The following is an 8,813-nucleotide window of genomic DNA, read 5'->3' as shown; positions in this document are numbered from 1 at the left end:
ATTATTTTATCTTTGCTTTCTAAAATTACTATGGATACCTCAATTAACTGGTGGAGGCCCAAATCAAGATTTCACACTTCTTCAAATTGCTTGTCTTTAAAAACCCAGACTTGAGGAAGGCCCACCAAATTCACCTCATTTTCTCAGCAAAACAAAGTTCTATAGTTATCTCAACCCATCATCTTAAGAGCCAATTTAAAACCTGGTGCCATCAAGTTGACTCTAACTCATGGCCACCGCAAATGTGGCAGAGCAGAACCATGCTCCATAAGGTTTTGATATCTGTTTTTTAGCAAATAGATTGCCACACATTTCTTCCAAGATTCCTCTGGGTGGAATTAAAATGAAAACCTCCAAGCTTTTGGTTAGCAACTGAGTGTGTTAACTAAAATTAACTAAGATAAATTAGCATTTAATTCCAACTTCATGCTACAAATAACTGGCCAGATCCCTGTTAGTATTGTTAATATTTACAATTTCTAAGCAGCTTGAAAATGGTCATCATTATGCCCCACAAAGTACTATAGACCCACTTGTTCAGACTATTTCTCTGGCTTCCATGTCTTTATTCATGGAACAAGGAAGCAGTGCTAAATAACTTCTAAATTACCTTCCAGTGCAAGTATTCTGTGATTAACCCAGTCTGCGGTTCTAGGTCACACTTATGTCTAGAAACCATTGGACTCTGGGAGAAGGGAAAAAAGAATAGAAGTTTCTAAAGCACTCTTGTTTTTAGCAGATGGAGAACTGTGAAACACCAACTGCCTTAAAAAAAAGAAAAGAAAAGAAAATTCAGACTGTCCAAAATGTTAAGCAAATTTTACATTCTTAAAAATTACTAGCTTGTATCAAACAGCTGTCATTATTCCTATTTTAGATTTTGTGAGTGTTTTTTCCCTTTAAAAAGTTTCTTATGTCCATGTTTCTTCTTATTACTCTGATAGAATCCAAAGATGCATGTAAACTTCACAATTACCCTAGCAACCAACATCTTAATAAAGATTTTCATGAAGTTAGATACTATGTTCATTTCTTTCCATATCCTTTTATTCTCAAGCTTGGCAATATTTTCCCCCCATCTACCTTCACAGTAGGCTTGCTGCCTGTTCTAATTACTCTTTTATTTATGGACCTGTCAATATGGCAACTGAATCATGACATTTGCCCCAATTAGCTGAGTTATAGGCAGTTCAGTAAAAGGATTATACATGGAAATTTTCTTTTATGGCATATATTGAAGCTTTCAATAGGCTCATAAATAATTCTGATTTTCTGTATGTGTGATGCATTCACATAATCAGTAAGTATGATATATTGGTCCTATTTTCTGTATTTTGTATAAACACACAGGAATCAATAAGAACTATGACTACACTGAAATGAGACTTCTAAAGCTTTGAGGGCAAATTAATAACCAGCATGAACATAAAAGTCACTATAAAGAGTCTTTTCTTTCTTTCTTAAGTGCCCTTGAAGCCCAGCTACTGAATTATATTCCAGACTCCCAAAGAGAGCTACAAGGTTATAATCATCTTCCACTTAATTGCATGCATTACAAAAGGTAAGTGGACAAAGTCATTTTTGTACCATGTGTAGAGAATAAAATCACTTATAAATTTTGGTATCGCTGGCTCATTGATTCACATAGAATAGAAGGGTATGCAAGAGCCATGTCTAACAGTGATGGTGCTGTGTGAGTACACAGCCAAGCCCAAGAACAGTGCTTTCAGTGTTCTGAGGTTGGGCCCAGCACTCACAGGCTTGCTATTCTTCTCTTCGCTTGTGGCCAAATGAAGCAACTTTTTTTTTTTTCTTTCCCCTTTTTCTTTATTTGTCACAGTTGTTTCTTTACAGTCCATCTTCTTCTCTGAGTTTCCGAGAGAGGGTTAGTTTAAGGCCTTTCCTTGACATCATCAGATATAATCAGAGTAATGAAAAATACCACAAGAAAATGAAATGGTATTTTAGCCAAGATGTACAAGAGATACATTGCCTCTTTCAAGCACTGCTCTCTGTAGCTTCCAATGGAGCCTGCTCAGTAGAGACATCAGCTTTGTGAGGTAAGTAAAAAAACCTGGCTCTCCCCATAAAACTGAAGAATGATCTCCCCCTATTATCATTGACTTTTACTTCTGAATCAGTCCCAAGATATAACTACTTTTCTTTGTACTGCATTGGAAATTTCATTTGGCTTGCAAAGTGTGAGATCCACATTCCTTTTCTAACAGAATATCGTATTTTTCTTCAATTGATTTCATTATGATAGGCTAATAGAAAATGTTACTTCCTTATGCCAAAGAGCTTACAGGCTGAATGTGCCTGAATATATTTTATGATAAATAATATATTCTGCATTTACCCAGTGCAGCCTGAGGAAGCAGATGGAGGCCTTGTTCTCAAACAAGGAACTACGGCTTTGAGGAAGAGAGTAAGATTATTATATGGTTTCCCAATTTCACCTTGATAAACTCTAATAATGGCACATTGCAATTGTTTTCAACTATAGGTGGAAATTTTGGTTTTTGTTTGAGTTCAAAGGAGAAAATGGTGCTTAAAGAAAAATTTCTTTACTCCCAGAATATCAGCTGGTCCTTCTAGGAAAACCTCTAGGTGTGCAGCTAGATCTATGATGAAGACAATTTAGTACAATTTTACTTTGGTACTCTGATGAGATTTTGGATAACCCCTTTCTAAACCACAAAAGTAAAAGCAAATGAATAATCAGTCTGAGGAAAGTGTTATTTAGCCTTTGTTGTTGTTAGTTGCTATTAAGTCCATTTTAATTCATGGTGACCCGCTATGTGCAGAGTAGAACAGCCCCACAAATTTTTAAAGGTTGTAATCTTTCAGAAGCAGATCACCAGGCCTGTCTTCCAAGGCAACTCTAGGCCACCAGCATTCTGGATAGTAGTTGAGCACTTAACCATTTGCACTAGCCAGATACTTCTTGTTTCATCTGTAGGAGTTCATACACCTCGTGGAACTCGTTTGTCCATTGAATTTGCTACACAATTCTGGCTGAGTTAGCCAGAGAGGAATTCCAAACTTCTAGGGTCAACCTGGCATTTTCTTCTGTTCTTCTCTGACAGTCCCTTCTCTGTTTCCAATCTTACAACTCTGAAGTGTTATTCCATTAGCAGATGCACTGTTATATTAAGCTATTAATCAGGCAAATCACGGATGTTGTTTTCTTTTCAGATGTTACTATAATTACTCTTAATAAAACCTGAATATACCATTTCATTGCCATTGATGACTTTTTAAAAATGTATCAAATATTTCATTTCTTGGAATTCTATTTATATGGATTTCAATTATAAGCATTTCTACTTGGGAGGGATCAAGTGCTCTCCTCAGATTATCACCACGTATTTCCCAAAGACTGTGGCAGGGTAACCTCACATACAGAACCCAAACCCACTTCCATTGAGTTGGTTCCAGCTGAAAGTGATCTTATAGGACATAGTAGAAATGCCACATAGGATTTCCAGGGCTGTAAATCTTTATGGAAGCAGACTGCCTCATCTTTTCCCTTGCAGAGTCTCTGGTGGATTCAAACCACTGACCATTTGGTTCACAGCCAAATGCTTTAGTCACTGTGCCCATAAGAGTGGATTAATAGCCTGTTAAAAGATTGAAAACTGCATGCTGAATTGGCAATGAAACAATATTTCCTTAGGCTAAAAGATGAGTGTTATGTTTTGAAACGTATGGTGCTAATAAATCCAGTTGAAGAGGCTCCCATTCTCAAAGGTACAGCTAAGAAGGGAGCTTAGTCTAGCTCCTGGTTTACTGATGGTGAAAATGGGACCCAAAAATCTGAGATCTGAGTTACAGAGACAGAGAAAAAAAAAAAGACAAGAATCTAAGACTTGTGATTCTTGATCCAGTGTCAGTTCTTTTATCACATTCATTTTCCAAATGGTCCCTGTTGTCTTGGAACAGAATAAACATCTCATTCTTGATTTGAGTAAACTAAAACTGGTTAGATTTCTGAGACTGCTTCTACGCATGCCTAGTCTCCTGAAAGCAAAATTTATCTAGAAATTCTGAATTCCTTGTTTGAACCTAGGAAGGTCTAATCTCAATGCTGATTAAATATCACTGATTTCTTCTTTTCTGGTGACATTCTTTTAATATACTTTCTTATAAGAAGTTGAATCTCTGGAACTTTTTATCCTTCTCATCTCTTAGTTCTCTATACAATCTACTTAAATATTGGGTTATAACAATAACAGTGGCATAACTTAGTAGTTATGGGCTTTGGGATCAAACTGGAATTTGAATCCTAATTCTGCTTCTTAATAATTATGTGACTTTGGGTAAATTCTTATCCTCTCAAATCCCCATATGGGGAGAATTTTTGTGTGTATGTGTTTGTGTGTATATGTGTGTATGCATTGACTGGCTCACAGGAAGCACTTAATAATTAGTCATAACTATTAATAGCTATAGGAGCTCTGATAGCATAGTGCCTCAGGCACTTGACTGCTAACCAGAAGGCTGGTGGTTCACATCCGCCAGCCACTCCTCAGAAGGAAGGTTGGGCAATCTACTTCCGTAGTGATACCACCTCAGAAACTCAAGGAGGGGTTGCTATGAGTTGGGTCCAACTTGAAGGCACACAACAACAATTAATAACTATAGATGTTTTAATGTATGAAAGAAAGAAAGAAAATCTCATTATCTGCTTTTTGCCAATGCAGGGGCTTTGCAAATAGTTACCAGCCTGCAAGCAAACTATTATTTGCATATCATAGCCAAAGTTTCTGAAGACTGCTCTGCTGTGGTATAGTATCAATTTGAATCACTAGACAAAGAAACAATATATGAATGTAAGTATATATTGTTTGCTTCTTTGTCTCATCAGCCCATTAAATGAAAATTCCAGGTCTCTGCAATCACTAGCAAACTTGACAGTGACATTTTCACATACATGCTGCAATATATTCTCTACCTCCTCCCCAAATACAACCCAGAGCAGTGGTTCTTAAAATGTGGTTCCTGGAGCAGCACAGCATGACCCAAACCAAACCAAACCCACTGTCATCAGGGTGATTCTGACTCATAGCGACCTTGAGTAGAACTGCCCCCATAGGGTTTCTAAGGCTATAAATCTTTATAGAAGCAAACTGCTGCATCTTTCTCCTGCAGAGAGGTAGTAGGTTCAAACCACCAAAGTTTGGTTGTCAGCTGAATTCTTTAACCACTACATGACCAGAGCTCCTATAGCAGGAGCATTCAGGAACAGGTAAATGCAAATTCTCCAACACTTTCTCAGATATGGTGAGTCAGAAACTCTAGGGGAAGACTTAGAGATCTTTGTTTTTAACAAGCCTTCAGGTGATTCTGATGCTCCAAGGAATTAGAAAACCATGACTTGGAAAATCTGCCCAGTTGCTTTATGTACTACAGTGCTTCTCAAAATAATGGAGAGGATGTAAAATGATCTTAGTCAGCACAAAGATGACTAGAGGTGACTCCCAGAGTGGCATCAAATAGCTGAGTCACATAGTGAAAGTCTCCTTCTTTTAATTCTCTCACATCTTAAGTCTCAGTTTGATGTTGTTGTTGTTGTTAGGTGTCGTTGAGTCATCTCTGACTCACAGCGACCCTATGCACAGCAGAATGAAACACAGCCCGGTCCCGCACCAGCTCCACCATCCTTGCTATACTTGAGCCCATCGCCACAGCCACTGTGTCAATCAGTCTTGTTGAGGGCCTTTCCCTCTTTCATCAACCCTCCACATTACCAATCATGGCATCCTTCTCCAGGGAATGGTCCTTCTGACAACATGATCAAAGTAGGTGAGACGAAGTCTGGCCATTCTCACTCAAGAAGCATTCTGGCTGCACTTCTTCTAGGAAAGGTTTATTAGTTCTTTTAGCAGTCCATGGTACTTTCACCATTCTTCCCAGCACCACAACTCAAAAGCATCCACTCTTCTTTGGTCTTCCTTATTCATTGTCCAGCTTTCACATGTATATGAGGTGATTGAAATTAATTTGATGCTAATAGGTCTTTAATACCTCTCTAATCTCCCTAATACCTCTCTAATCCCCCAATACTAATCTCCCTAATTTTCAAGAAAGAGAGCAGGATGCAAACTCAGTGCCTTCAGGAAGCAGCAGGGTCTAGCTAGAATTTATCAATGTTTTAGTGTCTTTGTATTTATTTTTACAGCTATTTTCTATTTTTGGCCTATTAAGTGGTGATAAGAAGTTTCCTTTGTAAATGTTCATAATTGTCAATTTAAAGAAAAAGTTAAGAAAACAGTAATACAGTTGGTGTGTGGATATGACAAAACTTATGTCAGTGATATGGAATTGAGTACATGTAGAGAAATACTAGTGTAGTAAAGAGAATTCATTTACATCAACACTTTAATGCCACCTGTGCTATTTATCAGCTGTGATATTTTTGTTAGCCTCAATTTTCTCATCTATCCAATGGGAGTAATATTTCCATCTTCATAGAAATGGTATGAGAATGAATATATAAGAAATTCTACAATCCTCAGAATATATGTTCTTGCTATGTTATTATTTCCTCAAGTCTTATTTTGAAACAAGTTTGCTCTATAGCCTTCAGCAAAGCATCTTTGTCTAAGTTTCAGATTCCTTACTTGTTGATTCCTTATTTGAAAAAGAGATTTGATTATCTGAAAGGCCCCTTTTAGCTTTCACTGTTGTTAGTTGTTGTTGAGTTGAAGACCACTCATGGGGACCTTATTTGAAATCAAACAAAACCTTATCCGGTCTTGCACCATCTTCATGATGACTGGTGTGTCTGAATCCATTGTTGCGGATAATTTGTTATTCTTCTCATTGAAGGTTTCCCTCACTTTCAGTGATCCTCTTATTTACCAAATATGATGTCCTTTTCTAGCAATTAGTCTTTCCTGATGACATGTCCAAAGTAAGCAAGATGACATTTCACCACACTCACTTCTAAGGAACATTCTAATTGTGTATCCTCTAAGATTGATTTGGTCATTCTCTTGGCAATCCATAGTATATTCAATATTCTTCACCAACATCACAATTCAAATGCATCAGTTCTTCTTTGGTCTCCCTTTTTCATTGCCCAGTTTATGAGGCTATGGAAAATAGCCATGGCTTAGGTCAGATGTGCTTTAGTCATCAAAGTGACATTTTTGCTTTTTAAAACTTTGAAGAGGTCTTTTGCAGCTGATTTGTCTAATGTAATACATCATTTGATTTCTTGATTATGGCTTCCATGGGCATTGATTATTGATCCAAGTAGAAGGAAATCTTTAACAACTTCCATTTCTTCTCCATTTGTCATTATGTTGTTTATCAGTCCAATTGTAAGGATTTTTGTTTTCTTCCTATTCCATTGTAATGCATATAGAAGTCTTTGACCTTCATCAGTAAGTGCTTCAAGTCATCTTCATTTTGGCAAGCAAGGTAGTGTCATCTGTACATTGCAGATTGTTAATGAGTCTTCCTCTTATCTTGATGCCCCATTCTTTTCAGATTATTTGTGCATGACACAGATTGAATAAGAGAGCTCTGGTGGCATAGTGGATAAATCATCTGGCTGCTAACCAAAAGGTCAGTGGTTCAAACCCACTAGCTACTCTATAGCTGGAACATGAGGCAATCTACTTCCATAAAGATTTATAGCCTCAGAAACCCAATGCAGGTCACTATAATTAGGAATTGACTTGATGACAGTGAATTTGGTTTGGTTTTTGGTATATAAACTGAATAAGTAATTAACAATAATTAACGAATATCAATTTATAAATGTGTGTATATGCGTGTGTACCTCAGTATGTGTGTATGTATATACAGACATATCTCATTTTATTGTACTTTGCTTTAATACACTTTGCAGGTATTGCAATTTTAAAAAATTGAAGGTTTGTAGCAACCCTTCATCAACCAAGTTTATTGGTGCCATTTTTCCAAGAGCATATGCTTACTTTGTGCCTCTGTGTCACATTGTAGTAATTCTCATGGTATTTCAAACTTTTTCATAATGCTATTGTGTAGCATTACACTTAATAGACTATAAACCAAAACTAACCTCACTGCCATCAAGTTGATTGACTCATAGAGACCCCCATTGGGTTTCCAAGGCTGTAAATCTTTATGGAAGCTAATTACTTCATCTTTCTTCCAAGGAGTGGCTGGTGAGTTTGAATCACTGACCTTTTGGTTAGTGCCAAATACCTTAACCACTACACCACCAATGCTACTTTAATAGACTACCGTGACTAGGCGATCTATTTCCGTAAAGATTTACAGCCTCAGAAACCCAAAGGGGGTCTCTATGAGTCGGAAATGACTCAATGGCACTGAGTTCAGTTTGGTTTTTATAGTGTAAATATAACTTTTATATACACTGGAAAATAAAAAAAATTTGTGTGACTTGATATATTTTAGTGTTGACTTTATTGTGGTGGTCTGGGACTGAACCTGCAATATCTCCAAGTTATGGCTGTCTCTTATTTATTTGTATATATTTACATGTGTATATATACAAAAAAAAAAAAAAAAAAAAAAAACCTCATTGCCATCGAGTCGATTGCAACTAATAGCAACCCCTCCATGGGTTTGCAAGGTGGGAGCTTTGATGGTATATTACCTAAGGTATTTGACTGCTAACCAGAGGACTGGTGGTTCAAACCCACCAGCCACTCCTTAGAAGGAAGATTGGGCAATCTAGTTCCATAGAGATACCACCTTGGAAACCCAAAGAGGGGTCGCTATGAGTCAGATCTGACTCCAGGGCAGTGAGTTTGTCTTTTTTTGGTTTTATCTCTACTGAAGTAGATTGCCTG

This window comes from Orycteropus afer, unplaced genomic scaffold, assembly GCF_000298275.1.
Source record: "Orycteropus afer afer isolate SDZICR_OR568_19922 unplaced genomic scaffold, OryAfe1.0 scaffold00454, whole genome shotgun sequence".
NCBI lineage: Eukaryota > Metazoa > Chordata > Mammalia > Tubulidentata > Orycteropodidae > Orycteropus > Orycteropus afer.
The sequence above is the reverse complement of the archived record's forward strand: the minus strand, read 5'-3'. Positions refer to the sequence as shown.